At 39.3% G+C, this 22,139-nt stretch overlaps 1 long non-coding RNA gene and 1 pseudogene across 1 annotated transcript in view; one reads left to right on the top strand and one right to left on the bottom strand.

Moving 5' to 3' along the window:
* Window positions 1-22,139, top strand: part of LOC109386287 (uncharacterized) — a 123,276-nt gene that overhangs the window by 59,398 nt on the left and 41,739 nt on the right. The window lies entirely within an intron of this gene.
* Window positions 5,691-6,540, bottom strand: LOC109386284 (60S ribosomal protein L6 pseudogene; annotated as a pseudogene).

Here is a 22,139-nt window from a genome sequence, read left to right as displayed (position 1 = left end):
AGAAAGAGAAAGAAACTAGAAGGAAAGGAATGAATAGGAAAGGGAGAGAAGAGAAGGGAAGCAAAGGGAAGATAAGAAAAACAGAAAAGAGTTACACTTTTTACCCCTCGAGGTGACAACCACCCTCTGTATTGTACAGCTGAAACTAATTCTAAAAAATGTGTATTTCACAATAAAAAATAATTAAAAAAAGAAAAACAGAAAAGAAAGGCATGGGATGAGAAGAAAAGGATTGAAGAAGAGCTAAAATAACTTTTTAGTTGTTTTTCCATTTTCTCTCATGTTCTCCCCCATCCATTATCCACAGAGCAGCTGAGTGGTAGTTGCAAAATCTACATCAAATTGTGTCAGTGTTTTATTTATTCAAAGTCTGTAAGATGACCTAAAAGGTCCTGAATTACTGTCTTCTGCTGACTTCTCCACCGTCATCTCTTCTACTCACCCCATAATTGATTGTGATGTTGCTCTGCTCAAGTCACCCTGACCTTTCAGGTTCTTACACTGTTAAGCTTTTTCCTTCCTCAAGGTCCTCAGCATGTGGCTTCCTGTGTCTAGAATGCTTCTCTGTCTTTGCTTTGCCCGGCTAACTTCCACCTAACCCTCTGATCTCCACTTTAACAGAACTTCCTCAGAGATGCCATCTCTAACCTGCTGACCTTTAAACCATCACCCCTGTTGTTTTCTCTCACAGCACCCTGCATCCCCGTCATTGCACTTAACACAATGATAATTAATTGTGTGCATGTTTAATTTTTAAAAATATTGGTCTCGTTCATTAGAAATAAAGTCTACTTTGTTCTAATATAGGCAGCGTCTAATTAGGTACTTAAATACTTGTGGCCAGATGAACGTCAAAACAAATTAATAAATAAAGGTAGCTGAATTCAAGGCCAGGATGAGCCATTAAAGTGCTTATCGTCTACTGCTTCTTTCCTAGGAACCATGCTTTCTCTTACCATGTTACTTTTGAACCTACCACCTTGACCTTTAATGATGGTTTGGGATGTGTACACCAGAAATCATTCTTATTCTTGTGTTATCCTGCTATACCTTATCCTAGATACAGGCCCCAGAGTGGCCTGTTGGATGATTTTCTGATTCTGAGACTCTACTGCTGACATGGTGTAAACCGCATTACAAAACTGAAAAGATCTCTTTAGGGCAATATTACAATGTACTATATTTTAGATCAACCAATCTAGGTAGGTTTTCTACCTACTACTACTACTACTACTACTACTACTACTACTACTACTACTGATAATGAAGTTTTCATGTGTTGAGCATTTCCTATATTATCAGTCATTTCACATATAATTTTATTCATTTTATCTCATTCATTCATTTCAGCTAACTATGAGGTAGATACTAGGGTGGATGTTATTGTTTTCAATGTCAGTTTCTAAAAAAGTGACTAAAGTAATACCATGTCTACCTCCAGATAAGAAAACTGACATCACAGCAATAGATTCCACTGTGGAATTCAAACCCAGAGTGATCTTGACATTAGGGCGCTCTCCAGTATTCTATTTCCAGGTCCTGTCCCTGCTGCCTACACATTCACACAATGTATACACACAATAAGCATCTTAAAAAGGCTAAAACAGAGGGGAAATAGAAATAATAAGCCCCCTATCATGTGATTTACCACATCTGTTGCTAAAAGAAGCCCCATCCAGAATTATGGGGAGGGGAAAGATAATTTCTAAATCTGAACACCCTTTATTCTTTCTCAGAATCTGAAGATGTATTACATTATTGCAACTACATCTCTTGAGGCAGCACATTACCATTGCATGCCCACAGAGAGGGTTCTTGACGTAATGAGCATCTGCCTATTTGAGGCTGTTGGGGAACATATCTGATGTCCTTTCTCCCTTTCTGAGTGCCTCTACTCATGTCTGGGAATAAAAAGCACAAGGCTTCTCCTAGTGAACTAGTGTCACAAAGTCAGTTGGTCCTTCCTGAAGCAAAAGGCACTCCTTTTGTGAAGAGTCACCAGGCTGAGTCACCTGCTGATTAGCACTTTCTAAGAGGAAGTGCCTGTAGACAAGTGCTCTTCTGTGCAGAACCAGCTGGTGTTTGTTTTGGTGAGTGTTTGCTCCAGAAACTTTGAAGAAAATAGACCTGGGACTAAACACTCTATAATGACCTGTTACAGTTTCTGGTAGACTGACTTTTGGACTTGGGGGCTGTGATTTTAATTTCTTTTTTTATGTTTAAATCTGAGTGACAAAGTGGCCAAATGTTTCTATCTTGTGATGTTATTTCTCATGGGTTGTACAATGCTCCCTGCAACTTGCTACTTACCTCAGAGACTGAGATGTGAAAACCTTACAAGAAATTTTATCATCTACAAGTTTTGTTGTAGTACATCGATTTCTTGTTGTACCAAACATAGACAAAATTGGAATACTATTTTTTGGGACCTGAAATAATTTTTTTTTATCTATAATAGTATTGGCTTTGCAGGATGTCCATCTTCAATTAAAATAATATATTTAATATTCTAATATCTAAGTACCAGTATTGATATTTGTACTATGCATCATTCCACAAAGGATTTGAGTCAGCTTGCAAAATTGCAAGCAAAGTTTTGATTGGAATACAAGATTGAGTTTGCAGGGAGAGTTAGAAAATAACGTCACTGGTTGTGGGGGGTGGGGAATGTGTTTTGGTGGAAAACAGCCTGAAAAGAATCAAGGCAACATACCTGAGGAAAACCCTTCTTCCCTAGGCTCTGCTGGGTTGTGTCAGGACAATGGGAAGGTTTCACCTTTTCTCTTCCTCTCTACTCCAGTACCGTGTCCAGAGCTAATGAGTTCATTTGGGTAGGCTGTGTGGAAATGCACCATGTGGGTCCTGAGCCACACAAACCTGGGGTGAGGCTGGAGTATGGTGGGGTGGGGAATCCCATCTCAGCAGTGTTTGCTCTGCCTGAAGTCCAGGGGGCACAGGAGTCTGGATGCCTCCAATTGGTGCAGGCCTTACCTTCCAGCAACTCCACTTATTCCCTTGCTGATTCACACACTTATAAATTCAAAACAGCCCAGTATGTGTCTACAAGATTCATAATCACTACTTTTATAAAGATCAATTTTTAAAAAGTCACCTTTTTTTTTAGCTGAGCCATCCTGCTACCTGTTGGCAGCTCAGCGGCTGCTCAGCTTGGGCTGGACTTGAACCGCTGTTGCTCAGAGCTCAATCTCTTGAGTGAGCTCTTAACCAACTGAGCCACTCAGTCGGCCCAAAAGTCACCTTTTTAAAGATCACTTTTTATATGCTGAGTTCCTAAACTACTTTGGTTATATAACATATTATGTAATTACTGGTGTCTATAATCATCAATTAGATTAGTTATATTCTCATTTTAAAAAAGAGTGAGCTGTCTTAGAGAGATTTGCTTAAGTTTACACAACTAATAATATCACTAAGGATTTTATGCGGGCTTCAGACAAAGACATTCCTGGACTGTATGGTCAGCAAGGCTTCCACGTTTAACATTTCCGAATTCCTACCTCACCTGGGAGCCAGTCAGGAACTGACACAAGGCTGAATGTCCTATGAAGGAACCTTAGCTGCTAACCAGGAAACCTCAGGGTATATAGCCCCGAGTCCCCCCCCCCCACACCCGGGTTGGGGCTCAGCCTCTGGATGTGAATCCACTGAGCCAGTGCCGGCATTAGTAAAAGTTGCTTCCCACGCCTTGGTGTCCTGTCTCTTTGTCTGGGTTCCCCGCAACAATAATAGTAAGTTGGTAATGTTAGAATTGGAACCCAGGTTTATTTTTAGAGTCTACACTCTCTGTTAGTCTACATTGCCTGTTAGGAACATAATACTGACAGGGACTTTGATAAATACTCCAAAAGGAAGAGAACTGTATCTACTGCAACGTTCTCTGTATTCGCTAACAAAGAAGAAAAGATGTGCATATGTGAAACTGGTCAAAAATGACATATGGGGATAAATAAAATGTTTCAGAATTGAAAGCAGGGGCAAGAGATTTTTATATACCCATGTTCACAGTAGCATTATTCCCAGTAGCCAAAAGGCAAAGGCAACCCAAATGTCCATGAATGGACGAAGGGACCAAAAACCCCTATGTAGCTCCAAGGCCTTTTGTGATCTGAAACTTGGGGGTCTCTAAGTCCACGCCCCTCTCCTACCTTTTCCACTCCTCACTTTCTAACCTCCAGTCCTATTGAACTCTTTTAGATTCTTAGATCATCTGTATTTTTTTAGATCTCTGGGCCTTGACATACTTCAGATCCTCATTTTCCCCACTCCTCTTCATCTGCCCTTGTTGAAACACTCCTCTTCCAGTTTACAGGGCCAATTCTTTATCATCCTTCAGGACACCCTCCAGGAAGCTATTCTTGAGCCCAGCCCTTCCCCAAGCCTGAATAGTGTGTCCTATTTGCATTCCTATAATACCTTATACTTCCTCCATCATAGCACTTATTACACTTCACTAAACTTCTTTTTTTTTGGTTTATATCCCCTAAAGACTTGTTCAGTGAGAACAAGACTTCATTGGTCTTATTTACCATCTTATCATTAATGCTTAGCAAATTGTCTAACATATAGTAGGAAGATATTCAATAATATTGGTTGAATAAATAAATTCAGTTGTGTAATGTTTAGTTTTATGCAAATGTCTACACAAGCACTTTCTCATTTGGACCTCTTAAAAATTCTGCCAGCAAGATTGAATAGATCTTATAGCTGTCACTCCACAGATGTGGAAACTGAGGTCTAAAAAAAAATTAAGGCAGAAATGTAGGGCCATACAGATAGAAAGTCATGGAGTGACCACTTGGTGGAGCTTTTGTTTATATCACAATACTTCATGTCTTGGCTTCCTTTTTCATATAAAGAAAACTTCTCCTCTCTAGGTATCTCTTCATTGATTTATCTCCAAATGCAAATTTTGTGTGTGTGTCTGCTGACTGTAGCAGAAATTATTGACACTCTATCCCATATCTCCACAGCCCACCTCTGAGTTCACCTGTTGCAAAAGTAGATAGTTTCCAGAATGCTGAGAACTTTCCACCCCAAGGACCTACATTTCTCTCCCCCTCTGCCTGAGGTTTTTCTTCAGTACCTCTGAGCTTGTGCTCTGCATACCAATGCAACCAGAAGTGTGTATAGGGAGCTAATGCCCACCAATGAATGGGGATGGGAGTTTCTGGGTAAATCATACAGCCTCCACAGTCTCTGTTGGGACAATTCTGAGGTGTGCTCCCTTCTCATGGTGTCTTACAGGATCTCTTTCAGAGTTGAGCCCATTGCCTGCAAAGCTTAGCCCACACAACATAACCGTTGATGGATTTTCTCCCTCCCTGAATCACTGTCATCACTCTCTCATTTGTCCTTCTAGAGATTACTTCACAAAGAAATTACTGGCATTCGAGTCTTTGTCTCAGGGTTTTTTGTTTTTTTTTTAGAGAAAACCAATTCAATTTATTGGTAAATCCACAGCAAATAAGAAGGACATGGAAAAGAACATGGCTTTTTCTCCACTGCTAAGTAAGTGTCCTTGGAAGATAGTTTCCTGCCATGTTCCTCACCTGCCTTTTTACTAGATGATCTTTCAGGGCCCTTTTCTCTCTTTCTGTCTCTCTGTCTCTCTTGTTTTTTAACCGATTGGATAGGGTCTTCTTTATACATTTAGGTTCTTCTTAATACATTTAGAATACCAGTTTATGAGGATAAATCCCATTTGTGAGAGCATACAGTGGAGGTAGCCCTGGAGCTGAGGAACAGCTTTGATTTTTGACAGAATATGTGTCCATGGCTTTCTGATCAACCTTATGCTGCCCTGTAATCTCATATTTCTCTTTCTGTGTCAAAGATCTCTCCTTCCTGGTGTCTGGGCTTACACAACTTCTTCTTGAAGTAAGCAACAATTAGATGTTTGGGGATTTTCACACCACTGATATCAATCTTGGTACAGGTGGTGATGACAGATTTCTGGTATGTTCTATGCAGAGGAACTCGATTGAGGGGCAGGGGTCCAGTTACAAGTAGCAAGCCACTGCTCCGCTGCTTCTAGAAAAGCACCCTCTTGCCTCTATGGTACCTAGTGAGCATGATCAGAATGGTCCCAGGAGTGATGCTTGCCCAAAGTTTTCTCATGTGCTGACAGAAGGGTTTCTTGTGGCTCAACAGTTTTCAAGGCAGATCTTCCACTGAATAATATGTAGGCATTTTGCTAAGTTTAACTACTCAGGTGCCACCATCCTTGTTGCCACTAACTGGTTTTGTGACAGTAGCAAGAAACTTCTCCTTTTTATTTTCAACCCTGGATTTAGCTGCTGAATACTTCATCTTATACATGGCCGTTTGGGAATATCTAACCAATCAAGAATATCCGCTGATTCCTCTGACCAGGACAGGGTCTTGGCGACAGTGGGGTTTCCCCTTCTTAGGCATTTTGGCTTTGAGGTTACCCTTCTTAACCTTGCCACCAGCATCAGCCTTCTTGATTTCAGGTTTCTTCTCTTTAGTGTCTGGCTTCTTAGCTTTTTCACCCGCCATCTTGCAAGACAGGAAGGAGTTTCAGGGCCCCTTACAACTTTAAGAGGTCATTCATTCTACCCTAGGGTACACTGTTCACCAAATGCCTAGCTCAGAGATAATTGTTCTTCCCAATGTTGCGTTCCTATAGCTGCACAGGCAAGCTCAGGGCACTGACCTGTGGCAGGCTGGTAACTGGCACAGAGCAAGCAATTTCCAACCTCTGTGCCAGTTCTCTCTGTCCTTTGTTTATCAGAACTAGCTGGAATTACTGACTAGAATCCCTAAGGGGAGGACAGAAGTTGCAAACAACCATGACTATCTACACTCTATTAGCTGAAGCAGACAGAGCCAGAAGCACAATAGAACATTAACTTCCAGACATACATATTTAGTTTTAGACAGTCCATGAAAAAGGGTGGAGTGTGTACAGACTAAAACATAGCCATGCAACGAAATGCAAACAAGAAGCACACCAAATGCCCTTGGTCAACTATTACACAACAGGTTTCTGAAACCAGTTTTCACAGAGTTGCTGAAATGTTTATTTGTTCAAGGAACAGTTCTTTAAATTCTAAAGGTCAATTTAGTTGATTCATGTCATGCCACCTCCACCACAAAATGTGCACTTCTGACTTGCGCCCTCCTTTCACCTCTCTGGGGATTACAGTGGCTACCTGCTTAGCACAACCTGAGCACCAACTTACTGCTTTCTTCACGCTCAACTACTTAACCTGATGACTGCTCCACCACACACTCTACCATAGCAGAAAGAAATCACAGGTGCAAGGAGACAAATGTGTTTAATAAGCAGTGGATTTACTTGATCAAACACTGGACACCTCAGGAAATTTTGTCTTATTTATTTATCTTCATATCCTATTCCTAAGTAGAGTGTCTGGTACTTAGCAGATGCTCATTAAATATTTGTTGAATCCTTGGGTGCATGCATGAGTGGATTAATGAATATATGCATAATTCTTCTAGCTTGTAAGATTGAGGCTTATGCTATGACTATATATTTCTGAGTAATTAGCTCTGTGCATAGTGGGTGCTCAATAAATGTAAATTAATGAATCAGTAATGTGCTTAAAAGGGCTTTGCAGAGACTAAATCACTATAGAGTCCTGTGGAAATGCCTCCACTTTGGTGTTGGTGGATTGCATGTTGTACCCACTGAGTGATTATAGTCTCAAATTACTGATTCTTATGATAGTTTGTACTGATGAGATTGGTAAGACATTACTTTAGTTGGGTTTTCTCTTTCAGTATATGCCCTTTCCCCCATATTGTGTTGTGTATTAGTCTTTTGAGGCATCTAGGCTGGGTTAGATAGTGGGGAAAGACCAGGGCTATAAGTAGGTTCCAGATAAATTCCTTAATTGAATACTAGTTTGTGGTCTTAAGTGTAGACAATTAGTCCCCAAGGGAAGTATTAGCTTTGTTATCTATAGTACACTATGTTCGTGCAATACATTTTATGAAGCAATAATAAAGTAATAGTACAATCATTAATTGTTATCTTTATCTGTTTAAAGCTGTTTCAGAGTGCTATATCAAATAAGCCTCTCTTTTTTGCTTTATAATGATATTGTAGAATTGAGATAATTTGTTTTTCTACTCTCATATTGCACTGAATATTTCCAGAAAATTGTATAAATAGTATACCTTGAGTTAACATGTCTTATATTTAATAATGATAATAATAATAGTGATAGCAGTTCCCATTTTTGAGCATTTAATAAGTGTTAGACTCTTTACTAAATGCTTTATATGCATAATCTTATTTATTCCTTAGATTAAGCTTTAGAAGCATTTATTATTATTTTCAGTTTATGTATGAGGATATGAAATTTTAGACAGGTAAATAATTTGATCAGTATCATATTGCTAGAAGAGGTCATTTGATTCAAAATCATTTGCTTTTAATTATTTTACTAGTATGCATGCAGAAATACTTTATAGAAGGCTAAAATTAGGATCATCAGTTTAAAAAAATGGGACTTAGAATAATAACAACTATCAGATGCTATGTTCAGTGTATTATATAAGTTGTCTTATTTAGTATTTACACTATGTACCTAATAAGTTCGGTGCTATAGCCCCTCTATACAGATGAAAAAATCTGAGCTCCTAAAGGTCATGCAATTTGCTATAGATGACCAACAACTAAGTAGTAGAGCTCTGACCTAAACCAGCTCTGTCTTACTTTGAAATCTTATCAGTACCCCCATAAAACTCAACTGTATTTAATAAAGTGGACATTGCCAAAGTATCTATAATAGACATTTATCATTTTTGTCTGTATACCATCCATTCCCCTTTCTTATCAACACCTTGAATTTGCATTTTATTTTTTTGGGGGGGGAGGAGGTGATTACTTCTCATGTGTATAGTTGTTGAGACAGTGAGTCCATGTTTCTACCTTTTATTAAAGAGGTTGAAGAGAAGAGGTTGAAGAGACCACATTGTACCTTCTATCAGCTCATGTGGACAAGATGTAGACAGCTGATCTAAATTTGACAATTGGGATAGTATTTGTTTTTCAGGAATTGGAATCTTGATACCCTGATGCAGGTAGTGAAGACATGGTTGGAATGCACAAATCTTATTTATTTTCCATCAAATTTCCCTACAATGAGATTATTCTTGTGATTCCCACATCACTGCAACCTCACTCAGGCATAGCCCTGAAGCATAACGAAGAAAGAAAATCCTTCCATGAGCCGAATTCTAAAGAGCACATTTCATCAACTTTGCTTAGGAGAGATGATCTGAGAATAAGACCCTTACTTAATCACGGGCAGTGGCCAATAGTTTGGTCAGATGATGAGGAATTTGAAAGGAACCTGATTATGGAATTTTTGAGAAGTATATGGATGGATCTTGAAGAATGAGCCTATATGATTTAGGAATAGTTTCAGCTTAATACAACAGAAAACACTACAAAATAATAACCAAACAAGATGGAAGGTCATTTTTTTTTTCTGTTTTGTTTTTATTTTTCATTCCAATGTAAAAGAAGTTGTAGTTGTGCGATCAAGGCTGATATAACTTCCGTGATCATTATAGTTATTTCACAGCCCAAGATATCTGCTGGAACTCCAGCCAATTATCTTCTAGGCACTGGTAAGCAGGAAGAAGAGAAAAGCAAAAACAGATGGGCCTCCATGCTGAGTCAGCTTCTTTTAAGAAATCTTCCTGGAAATTGCATACTATATTTCCATTTACCTCTTATTGGCCAGAATGTAGTTACACGGCTACACTTAAGTACGATGGAAGCTATGAAGTATAGGGCTTTTTTTAGCTAGATGGTTTGACACTATAAATAAATCATTATTCTATTATACATAAATTATCACCAACAGTTCACATAAATTATCACTAACAGTTCACCACTACAAAAGGGAATCTAAATCAAGTGGAACCTTAATCTTGCTTTGTACTAAGTTCCATTACTGGTTACTCCAATATACTCATGAACAAAGTAGCCATGTTGGCAGGCATGGTAACTGTGCCTTGTCTCAGACACAAGCACATCCCCTCATCAAGGTTGATATGCAACTGACCATTGTTGAATATTCAGTAGGCCCCCATTGCTGAGCACCCAGTTTAACACAATTTGCTGATAAGAGACTCTATCATGATGATAGTAGATTGTTTACATTCTACTGTCTATGAAAGAAACATAAAGGCCCCTTCCATTATGAAAGGAGCAAAAATTTCACTTTACTGGCACATTTTTTTTTTTACATTTGGATATACAGAGGCATGTCTGTCATGCTTTTGCCACCACTATAATCCATAAACTTGTATGAGTCCTTATACACCATCATGATATCTTGTACTTTTAGGAGATCAAAGATATTGCCTCAATGTCAAAGTAGTAAGGTGATGATTTCATGCTAATTGTATTCGCTGATCATATTTTGTATCTTATCACTCTGAAGAAACAGTTATACCATAGCTAAGAGAACAAACCTTGCAAGGTTGTGCCACTGTCTTGAAAAATATAATGAATGTTATGATGCAGTGACCCAAAATATGATGGTATTTCACTCATAGCTAGACTATATGGTTCTTAGAACTAAAAGATATAAATAGATTTGATGCTTCACAAGGTCACTATCTACTTGTCATCTACAACATCATTATTTCCTGTTCTCAGGACCTGGAGATCTAAGACTTTTAACACTAATTTACTTGAGAACTTGGGGTTCCCCATGTCACCAGGTGAATGGGGCAAAAAGGATGTTATGGCTTTGGCTATATGGGGAAATTGAATTATCATATACATTTGGCAAGAAAGAATATGGATGAAACCCAAGTTACTCCCTTTGGGGTTTCCTTGTATGACCATGCCTAGTAGTAAAGGTTAGTGGAAGTCCTTAACCAAAGGACTGCAAAGGTCTCAGTTCCCTTAGTATGGCAAAGGTTTCGCTCACCATGTTAAGCAATCCTCTGATGAACTGGTTGTTAACAGATGGAAAGGGGAATATAGTATATGTATGGAAGAAAGGAATAGAAACATATTATTTATGGTCTTGTGTCCAGTTATAGATATGAGACCCATAGTCCCTATCTTTATGTATTTATTGTGTCATGTCTAGACACTCCTACAAATATTTTTTATATTTCTGTTAAATTATCTTATTTCTCTTCCTATACTTTATCATTGAATAAATTTTATTTGTCAGTTGTTATGTTGTAGAACATAGAGATAAAATCACAGAACTAGTGGAGGAGAATTGTTCATCAGAGTTCCTTGATTTGGACATGGGTATGTAACTTTCAGGGCTTAAGTTTACATGGTTTTTATTGTATGTGAAATAGTTGTATTATATTAGTGGGAGGGACTATTTTAGAAAGTTTATCCAAGGGGGAAAAATGTATGAATATTGGGCAGTGAAATAGATAATCTGTAGATCCCATTTGATTGATATTATATATGAGTAAGATCTTCCCAGTATTCATTCCCTCTTCCTCAAAGTGTCCTATGTCCTATTGTGAAAATTTGTGGTTTTGATAGGATAAGAAATCCAGAAGCCTAATTGAAACAATGAAAACTGTAAGGCCCAAAATGACCCTACTGCTCACTTTTGTTACAATGGAGTAAGCACATATCCTAAGCTTGGCTATATTACTTTTTTCTCTGTCTTTTGAATTTTAATAGTTGGAGATTATGCATCCTAATACTTGCAACTTGACCAGCTTGACAAAGATCACTACTGGCATTCTTGTTCCTTTGCTCCCTGCTGAGATGGTTTGCTTCTTGCCTTTTTCAAAATCTGGTTATAGCACTTTTGATAACAGAAAAATGGAAAAGACATAATTTCTCTACCTCCTCCCTGTCCCAGCTGTTAACTATAGCTAAAATCCCTTGACATCATATGTAAAAGAACATAAGAAGACCCTGCAAAGTGGAGATAAAAAAGCAGGCAGATTAGGGACCTCAGGACTCAAGTAATGACATGACAGAGAGTTTACTAGGCTTTCTTTTAGCATTATCTGTGCCTGACTGCATATTGGAGAAACTAGGAAACCAGAAATGACAATGGGTACAGACAGTAAAAGCCCCAACAAAAGCCTGTTGTCTCTAGCCAAAGGATCAGGAAAAGGGAAGCTGACAGAAAACTTGTAGAAACTAGCCATTCTACTCCAGCCAAATAACACAGGAAACTGCTTCCCCATCCCTATCTCTGCCAACAAAGACCAATGGAGGACAAGGTACAGTGGTGCTTTGTTACTGCTCCTCATTGCGGTCATGGTGAGAGGGAGAGGCCTCCCCCACTGGGTGGTGTTTCTCCACTAGCCTCCTCTCATACCACTGCCGAGAGCAACGGAGGCACCTTATTACCATCAGGTAGCGCTGGAAATCCTGGCTCCCACATGGTCTCTACTAACATCATGTAAGATGGGAAGGCTCATTACTTCCTGGTGGTGATAAGTGTCCTGTGTCTTCACTCTGTCTTTTCTAACACTTTGGCAAAAACATGAAGAGACATTTCACCCAAGAGGATATATGGCAGGCGAATAAGCACATGAAAAGATGTTCAACATCGCTGGCCATTAGGGAAATGCAAATTAAGGCCACAATGAGATAGCATTACACACTTACCAGAATGGCTAAAATTAAAAATAGTGACAATATTAAATTCTGGCAAGGAAGCAGAAAACTGGATTTCTGATACATTGGTGGTGGAAATGTAAAATGATACAGTCACTCTGGAAAATAGTTTGGCAGCTTCTTAAAACAAACCAAAACCAAAACTAAACATACATTTACCTTATAGCCTAGTAGTTACACTACTGGGCATTTGTCCCAGAGAATTGAAAACCGAGGTCCACACAGAAATCTGTGCAATGATTTTTCCTAACAGCTTTATTTGTAATAGCCAGGAACCAGAAACAGTTAACATACTTCACAATAGGTGGACGATTAAATGAACTGTGTGCCATCCATGCATGGAATCAAAAGAAACGAACTATTGATGCATGAGCAACTTTGATGGATCTCCAGGGCATTATGCTGAGTGAAAAAAAGCCAATCTGAAAAGGTCACATACTTATAAATGAAATGTGATTTCATGTATAAAACAATTTTGAAAAGACAAAATTATAGAGATAGAGGACAGAAAAGCAGTTGCTGAGAGTTAGGGATGTTGGGGAGGAGGGAATGAGTGTGATTATAGGAAGGTATAAAGGGAATCCCTTTGTGGTGATTTATATATAGCATGTCTTGCTTTCATCCAAATTATCCTGGTATGCAACATTTATGCAAATGATTCATCTCATCCTTAGAAGAGTAAGAAAAAGGCTTCGAGAAGTTATGCATTGGGAAAAAAAGATCAGAAACTAGAATTACCTGTCTCTTTCTTCTCTTACGTTTAAATTAGGTTACGTTAAATTTGACTTTTGTTCTCTCTTGTGCTGAGTACAATTACACATTTCACACACACACCCTTTTCCTCAAACCTCCTCACCTTAATCTGTTGGGACAATCAAAGCCATCCTTATATTTGGTATAGAAAGCAGTACATTTTTACAGCATTTATTGGACTTTTATGGTTGGTTGCAAGGGGCAGAGAGTCACCTAGTTAGGTAAGCACCGGGAGCTCAGGTGGGGAAATTAATTTCTTTCATGTAGAGAGGTTTGGGAAATGAGATTTTCCGTGGGTATTCAAAATCAGGGTCTTCAGACTGTATTTTTTTGAGTCAGGGTGTTTATTCATGGAAATTTTTTGAAGGCTTACAGTGTTCCCTCTTCAGTGTGAATCAAATATTCAAAATATAGGTGTTTCTCTCTGTCTGTTCTACTTTCATCTGCTTGACACTGGATCCCAAGAGGACTGGGTAACACAGTACAAAACATGGCCCATTAGATAGCTGGGACTGTAGACAGAGCAGATTTCCTTAGAAGGGAATGTGAGCAGAGCAGGAAATGATCAATATCACTGAGTGTGGCTTTTCTTTAAAAACGCTGGGAAAGCTTCAAAACTACTGACCTGTCACACTACTTGAAATCTCATCTGCATTCCTTCGTAGTGAAAGCATCTTCAGTTTCAAAACGCAAAGGTACAGCTGAAGGACTAATATGGACATACTCCTGCAATTAAGGTGTTTTCTTTTCAAGAACTACCTGATATTCTGAATGGATATTCAATCTCAGCTGTGTAAGCTGAAAGAGTTGCTGTGTGCTTTCAGGTCAAGTGGACATAGCAAAAAAAAATGGAGAATGGGATGAGGCAGAATGCAGAGTGTGGTGGGCTTAAATGGACTGAGATAGTTGGCAGAGCAGGAGCCAGGCTCTAAAACTTACAAAGCAAAAACTGAGTCAGGGACATGGCCAGCATGAGAAATCTACTTAGCACCAGGGAGTATATAAAACCTTATCTGGGAATCTATGACTGTGAAATTCTGTTAATAAGTTAGAGGTCACATCTAGCAGATTTAAACAAGGAAACCAGGTACATATTCCAGGACAGGTAAACAGTGAGGACAAATAGCTAGACAGCAATTCATTGTGTCTAGGCCTTTTTTTTTTTTTTAATATAATGCATTGGCTTAGGTAACTGGAAAGTCCAAGGGCAGAGCTGGCTTCAGTTACGGTGGCTTGGAATTGTCTTCAAATCTCTTTCTCAACCCCCCTGTTTTCTACCCCCTTCTTTTCCTCCTTCCCTCCCTCCCTCTCTTCTTTCCCCGCTTGACTCGGGGCCCCTGTGTTCGTTAGTTTTGTTCTCGACATGCTCTTTCTATGGTCAGCCCCAAACCTACATTTTCATGAACTTCTCTCAGCACCCAAATATTGAAAGTCACAGCAGAGTCTGATTGGCCTCATTTGAGTCAAATGCCTACCTAGCCCTGTGGCCTGGGAAATAAAATACTCTGTTCAAATGTGATCAAGTCACCTACACACATCTGTGGATGGCCCCACTGGTAGTACATGAAATGAAAAAAAAGCCATTCTCACCTTAATCCTAAAGTACTAATGGGAGTGGGATGGGAGTGGGAGGGTGCTCTTGCAGGTAAAACAGAGCCTGGTATATGGAAAGTTAGGAATTGGGTATAAAAACACTAAAATGTTTGAGGGGATTACATAAAAGGAAATAAGGGTAGAGGAGGGCACTGCAGAAAAAAGGAAAAAACAGAAAACGTTTACTTCAGTATATTTTTTTTAGGAAAGGTGTGTGAGAGGAGGCCACATATAGAACAATTTTGACATAGATACCACATTAGGATAGTTACAGAGGTCAGGGAAGAAAAATAAAAGGCCTGAATTTCCCTGCAACCACATTGGGCTGTCTCTGGACACAACAGTTAACCTAGGATCTGCTTATGTGGAATAAAACGGCTTCTATCTCAGGAAGAAGTGAAAACCAGATTGTGATAGACCAGCCTGTATATCTTCCTCAGCACTGTAAGTAAAGAAACTGAAAACCTGGACCCTGGAATAGCTTTTAGCTACCCTTAGAACTGGAATAGCATAGGAATAGACCAGGAATCTAGCCCAAAGAGCGAGTCCTATTAAAGCGCATAATACTCGTGGAATAATAGGTGTTTTGAAACTTTTTGCCTAGTAGCAATACCAAATGTTAATTGATCATTTTATGCCTGAAGCTCATGGTTTTTAGGTACCAGACAAGGCACAGAGTTAGTTCTGCTGTTTTGAAAGGTGCCTCATAGCCCTAGTAATATGAGCCTCATTCTTTATCTGATTTTCTGGGTAGGCTAACAGCTCTGAGGACATATCTGGAGACATATCTGAATTTTATATATATATATATATATATATATAATTTTATATATATATATATATATATATATATATATATATATATAAAATATTGCTCCAAAAATTATCATTTGCTGGTCCTGAAATGAATGCTCTGAGGCTCTGGTATCTGAAGTATGTCTTGGTTTGGAAGCATAAAATCAAGTCTCTATTGTATTTATCCCTTTCTAAAATCACTAAATTATTTTACTATGCTATATATATAAAAGCTTATATGCTGACAATGTTACTTAGCTGTAAGTAGCACCCACATCAGGCAGCTCTTTGACAGTGATGCTGAGAATTTCAGTCTAGGACCTTCTATGCTTGGAGAAGTAAATCCAGCCTTCCTTTCCTCTCTGGACAGAACAATCCAGTTACATCGTTCTGAGATAACATTAGGGTTTCAGAGGTGGGCATTAAAGAAGCACTGAGCCAAATCTTATTCTGCTTTCTTCACCCAAGGAAGTCCTGCTGGAAGCTGGGGAGGGTATTTTAAAGCCACACCTGTGGAATTCCTCTATCGTTGTTGCAATAAAGGGTGATTTATGGTAACCCCGGTCTCTGAATTAATTCTAGAGTTAGGAGGACAGATTGTAAATGCCTTTTGTATTACTCCTTTTCTCAACATTGAGAAGCCCTGGAGGTGACCACAAGGATGTGGATGGAAGAGAAGATGCTATATTAGTGGTGATTTCACTGCAAACAAAAAGAGACACCTGCTTTCATTGTCTTCTGTCTTTATTCTCTGTGAGGGGACTCCTTGCAATGCTGTTGCCATTGCCCCTGGCTTTTAAATTAAATACTTCTGAAGAAAATGGAACTGTTTATGAAGTATGAATTAAAGATTGGAGTTAAATAGCCTGACTTACTGGTGATTGGAGGGTGATTCACTGTAGGGGAAATCTCTGCCCAAAGCTATTAGTATAGATTCGGCAATTAGGGCCATTGCTTTCGGATCCTGTGTCTCTGGGTTTTTGCTGCCAGAGTGGCACAGAAGCACAGAGATGGAACACTGGGACAGGCATAAAAGCAACTAAAAGCTGAGACTAAAGGGCTGAGTCCTCTGCTAAGCTACTTAGGAGGGACTGAGACAGGCTGGCTTTCAACATACTCCCTCCCCTCATCAGAAAACGTGCATCCAGTTTTTAAAACAGCTTCATCTTTAGCAACTACATCACAAAAGAACAATACAGAGGCCATTGCATTTGAGCTAAAAGATCTGGGTATGTGTTTTAGTTCTGCCTATCTTGTTTACTTAGTATCCTGTTAATGTTGGGTGGCTCACCTAACTCCTTTGAGCTGCATTTTCTTTACTAAACAAACTGGGATAATAATAGTACCTATCTTACCAGGCTGTGGTAAAAATTAAATGGAATAATACTTGTGAAAGCATTTCATAAATTATACACATTAATATTGTGGTGCTTATGCTCTGGGTCTCTCAGCATTCAAAGCTGTATTTGATATAAATTTAAATAAGAGTCAACTAGTATAAACGTATGGTGAGGGAAGAACTCACAGAGTAATTTATTGCAGGCTGCAGATTCTATGGAGACAAGTAGGCTCCTATTCCCTGATAAGACAGTTTTTTCCCCATATAACAGAAGTTTGAACTGTGGTTACATTGCTGACTACCTCAAATGGGCTCTCTCCACACACCCTCTGAGTTTATTCCTTTCCTTTCCTTTCCTTCCTTCCTTCCTTCCTTCCTTCCTTCCTTCCTTCCTTCCTTCCTTCCTTCCTTCCAAGAACATTTACTGATCACTGCCTATACTAGGCATAGAGGAAACAGAAGTAACTTCAAAGAACTCATAGTTGAGTGGAGGAAGCATTTATTGAACAGATCATTACAACTTCTCTATGAGACAAGTCCAGCCCTGACAGCAAACCCAAGTTGTTTGGCAGCATATAGGCTGGAGAGGTGGGGTAGAGACAAAGTGGGTAGGAAGGGCCTCCTGGAACAGACACCTGAATTGAGTTTTTAGGGATGTGTAGGAGCTCTTCAGGAAAAGACAGTAGTGGAAGGTGCTTAGGGAATTCCAGGCTCTCTTCACATGGAATATATTGACTTAATTAACTCTCATATGTAATGAGTTAAGATAACATAATTTAAAATAGCAATAATCTCTCAAATGTTCCTTGATATTGTATGGAAAGAGCAGATGGCCATGGTATAAAGAGAACTTGTTCAATGGAGCTGGTAGTTATGGACTGGGCATTTTAGATAAAAAAGAAGATAGGTTTCTCTGGTAAGTGTAATTGTTAAAATATGATTAGTTGGTTTATTATTCTTTTGGTCATAAATGTTGCCTGTGTTTAATGCAAATAGGCAGAGTCCAGACTAAATGGCAATTAACCAACTATAATAGGATTTAGAATAATTCCCAATTGATATTACGAGTAGAACTAATTCACTGTATATCCAGCACAGGACTGACTCTTGAACACTCCTTAGAGAATCGTCTAATGTTAAAAAAGAGAGAGACCTTAGAGATCATCCAGTCCAGCATGCTGACTTCACTGTTGAAGACAATGAGGCTTAGTGAGGTGAGGCAACGTGCCTACGATGGGCAGGCAGAGAGGACTAACACAATCATTTGGCTCTATAGTGTGTGTATTTTTATTTGCTGAAGAATCCTGATATGTATTAAACATTTTCCAACTCTCTATTCTCACTAACTTTTGAAGGAGTATTTGATCCATTAATTTTATCACCGCTTAACAAACATACCAAACTAGTTTCAGTTCAAGTTGCAGAACCAGTATTCCTTCTGATAAAATCATAGTCAGCGGTTTATTTGGGATCTTGTCATTTTGAGGAAACCATCCATCTCCTTTCTTCTGTCTTTTGGCCCAAGCTGTCTTGTACTTTTTTCTATGTCCTTCACTGGACAAAAGCATTGCTTTTTTCCTGAAACTTGAATTTGCTTTCTATTTCTGTTGAAACTTAATGATGCAAGAGACTGATCAAAATAAATATTTCCTTCATAACATGTTTTTGAAGAGGGATGAGTAAGTGAGTCACCAAAACAACTTGGGCATTTTATGCTTCATATTCAAATGGTTATAGAGAACTTAAGGTTTCCCCCTTTAGAAAGCAAACTTCTCTTTCATTAAATGTGAGTTGAAATACAGGTAATGTTTCAGGTGTCTTTGATATCATGGAAAGGAAGAAAACACCATAAACCAGTGGTTCTCAAACTTTAGCTTGAAATGGCATAACCTGGGAACTTGTTCAAAAAGCAAATTCTCAGGTTGAGCCCCAAACCTACTGGATCAGAAACTATGGGAGTGGTCATACCAACCTATGTTTTATCAAGTTTCAAACAATTCTGATGTAGAGCTAAAGTTTCAGCTATAGGCTGCTGTAAACTTATGGAATGCAACCCATTTAAAGAATTTACTCCCAACTGTGTGAATTCCTTCCAATCTGAGCAGCTATTTTACATACTTGTAGGCAGAACATTTCCCGTATCAGTATAACTGCAAGTTGAAGATAATATTACAACTTTTAGCGCAAGCTGACTGTCCTAAGGTGAGGTCTGAGTTGTCTATGTGCTGCAATTGTATACTCTTTTCCTATTAAATACTGCTTCTACTCCTTTCATTCTCCTCTCTCTCCCTTGACATTTTACTAGCAGTGTTTAATAACTATACTTAAGAAAAATTCTGGTCAAGATGGTGGAGTAGGTAAATGTTTTGCTTTCCTCCTCTTAAGACCACACCAAAATTACAACTAACTACAGAACAACCATCATTGAGAATCACCTGAAGTTTAACTGAGCTAAAGTCCTACAACTAAAGACACACAGAAGAAGACACCTTGAAACGGGTAGGAGAGGCAGAGATGTGGAATGGGCTGGCCCCACATTGTGTATGACCATTATAAGTTGGGAGAGATATATTGGCTACAAAGGTTCCCCCTACTGGAGAAATAGGTCCCAACCCCACACCAGGCTACCAGCCCAGGGTTCCACTGCCCCAGGGAGAGAAGTCCCCATCACTTCTGGCTGTAAAAACCGGGGAGATTGTGGGTGAGTAAGATAAGGGTAGCTGCAGTCCCAGGTATTCCTCTTACAGGGCCCACACACAAACTTACTCGCTTAAGGACTCACTCTCTCTCAGCTCCAGTGCTGGAGTAGCAGCTTAAAAAGTGCCAGAGACATACAGGGATGAACTGAATTGTCTGTGTTTAGGGTAAGAGCTAAGGGGGCTACTTTTTCTTGGATGGAGGAGCTAGCGAAAGCCATTGTTTCTTTTTTGAGCTCTCAGCCCTCCTAGTGTGCAGCCTCAGGCAGCTTCCATATTTGAGTTTCCATCAATCTGGCTAATACCATTCATTTGCCCTGCCACGGTGATTCCCTGAGACCCTGCCTACTCAACTTTTGGGCGCACTCAAGCCCCTTCCAATGACTTTTCCATACAAACTACCTGATGTGGCTCATGAAACAGATTCCTAAAATCTCTCAAAGGCTCACAAAACCCAAACAAGCAGCATCTGGCCTTGGCATGCCCCATACCTCTTGCTGAATAGCCTCAAGCCCAGCACTAGCAGCAACCGGCCTTGGTTGGGGGCTTGGTTTCTTGAGGCACTTCCAAGACCAGTGGTGGCCATCTTCTGATTGCTCTGTGACTCATGCTAGGTAGCCTTGGGCCTGGCACAGGATGTGGCTAAACTTGGCCTGCAGAGCATCACCCAGGGCTGGCACACCTTGTGGCCAGCTTCTGACCATGTCAGGGCATCACCTGGCCACCTCCAAGGATGACAAACCCAAAGGGCAGACTTGGCAGCCACCAGAGCCCTGCTAAAGTGATTCTTGCTCTGTAGGGTCAGCCCCTGCACAACAGCTCCACCACTGTAGTCACAGCCAGTCCTCACAACCAATCAGCCTAAAGGTCAATCTCTCCCATTGATGTCCAAATGGCAACCAAGGCTCAACTACAACAGAAGAGAACACACAACCTACACAAGGGACACAACTGAGCACCCAGCTCAGGTGACCAGGAAGACTGTGCCACTGGGCTCCATAGAACACCTGCTACATAAGGCTACCCTACTAAGACTGGGAGGCATAGCAGCCCTACCCGTTACATAAGGACAAATACAGGGAGGCAGCCAAAATGAGGAGACAAAGAAATATGCTCTAAATAAAAGAATAGAACAAAGCTTCAGAAAAAGAACTAAACAAAATGGAGAGAGAGGTAAGCAATCTACCAGATGCAGCGTTCCAAACACTGGTTATAAGGGTGCTCAATGATGTCAGAGAGAACTTCAACAAAGAGATAGGAAACATAAAATGGAGATAGGAAACTTAAAAAAGAACCAGTCAGAAATAAAGACTACAATAACTGAAATGAAAAATACAATAGAGAAGATCAACAGTAGATTCAATGAAACAGAGGATCAAATCAGAGACTAAGAAGGTAAGGTAGCAGAAAACACCCAATCAGAAGAACAAAAAGGAAAAAGAACCCAAAAAATGAGGAGAGTTTAAGGGACTTCTGGGAAAATATCAAGCGTAACAACATCACATCATAAGGATACCATAAGAAGTAGATAAAGAACAAGGAATTGAAAATCTATTTGAAAAAATAATGACAAAAAACTTACCTAACCTTGTAAAGGAAATAGACATACAAGCCCAGGAAGCATAGAGAATACCAAACAAGATGAACTCAAAGAGGCCCATACCAAGACACATCATAATTAAAATGCCAAAGGTTAAAGACAAAGAGAGAATCTTGAAAACAGCAACAGAAAAGCAGTTAGTTACCTACAAGAGAGCTCCCATAAGACTCTCAGTTGATTTCTCGACAGAAGCTTTGCAGGCCAGAAGGGATTGACAGGAAATATTCAAAGTGATGAAAAGCAGGGATCTACAACCAAGATTACTCTACCCAGCAAAACTATCATTTAGAATCAAAGGACTAATAAAGAGCTTCCTAGAAAGGAAAAAGCTAAAGTTCATCACCACCAAACCAGTATTATGAGGAGTCTTACAGGAACATTTTTAAGGTGAAAAAAAAAGAAAAAAGATTAAAAATATGAATAATAAAATGGCAATAACTACATATATATCAATAATTACTTTAAATGTAAATGGATTAAATGCTGCAATCGAAAGATAGGGTGACTAAACGGATAAGAAAACAAGACCCTTATATATGCTGCCTACAAGAGACTCACTTCAGATCAAAAGACATACGCAGACTGAAAGTAAAGGAATGAAAAAAGATATTTCATGAAAAAGAAAATGGAAAAGAAAAAAAAGCTGCAGTAGCAATACTTACACCAGACACAACAGCCTTTAAAACAAAAGCCAAACTTTTGTTTTATAAATTGGCG

The sequence above is a fragment of the Hipposideros armiger genome, unplaced genomic scaffold (assembly GCF_001890085.2).
Source record: "Hipposideros armiger isolate ML-2016 unplaced genomic scaffold, ASM189008v1 scaffold_131, whole genome shotgun sequence".
Classification (NCBI taxonomy): domain Eukaryota; kingdom Metazoa; phylum Chordata; class Mammalia; order Chiroptera; family Hipposideridae; genus Hipposideros; species Hipposideros armiger.
Note: the sequence above shows the minus strand (reverse complement) of the source record. Positions and strands in the feature narration are given on the sequence as shown.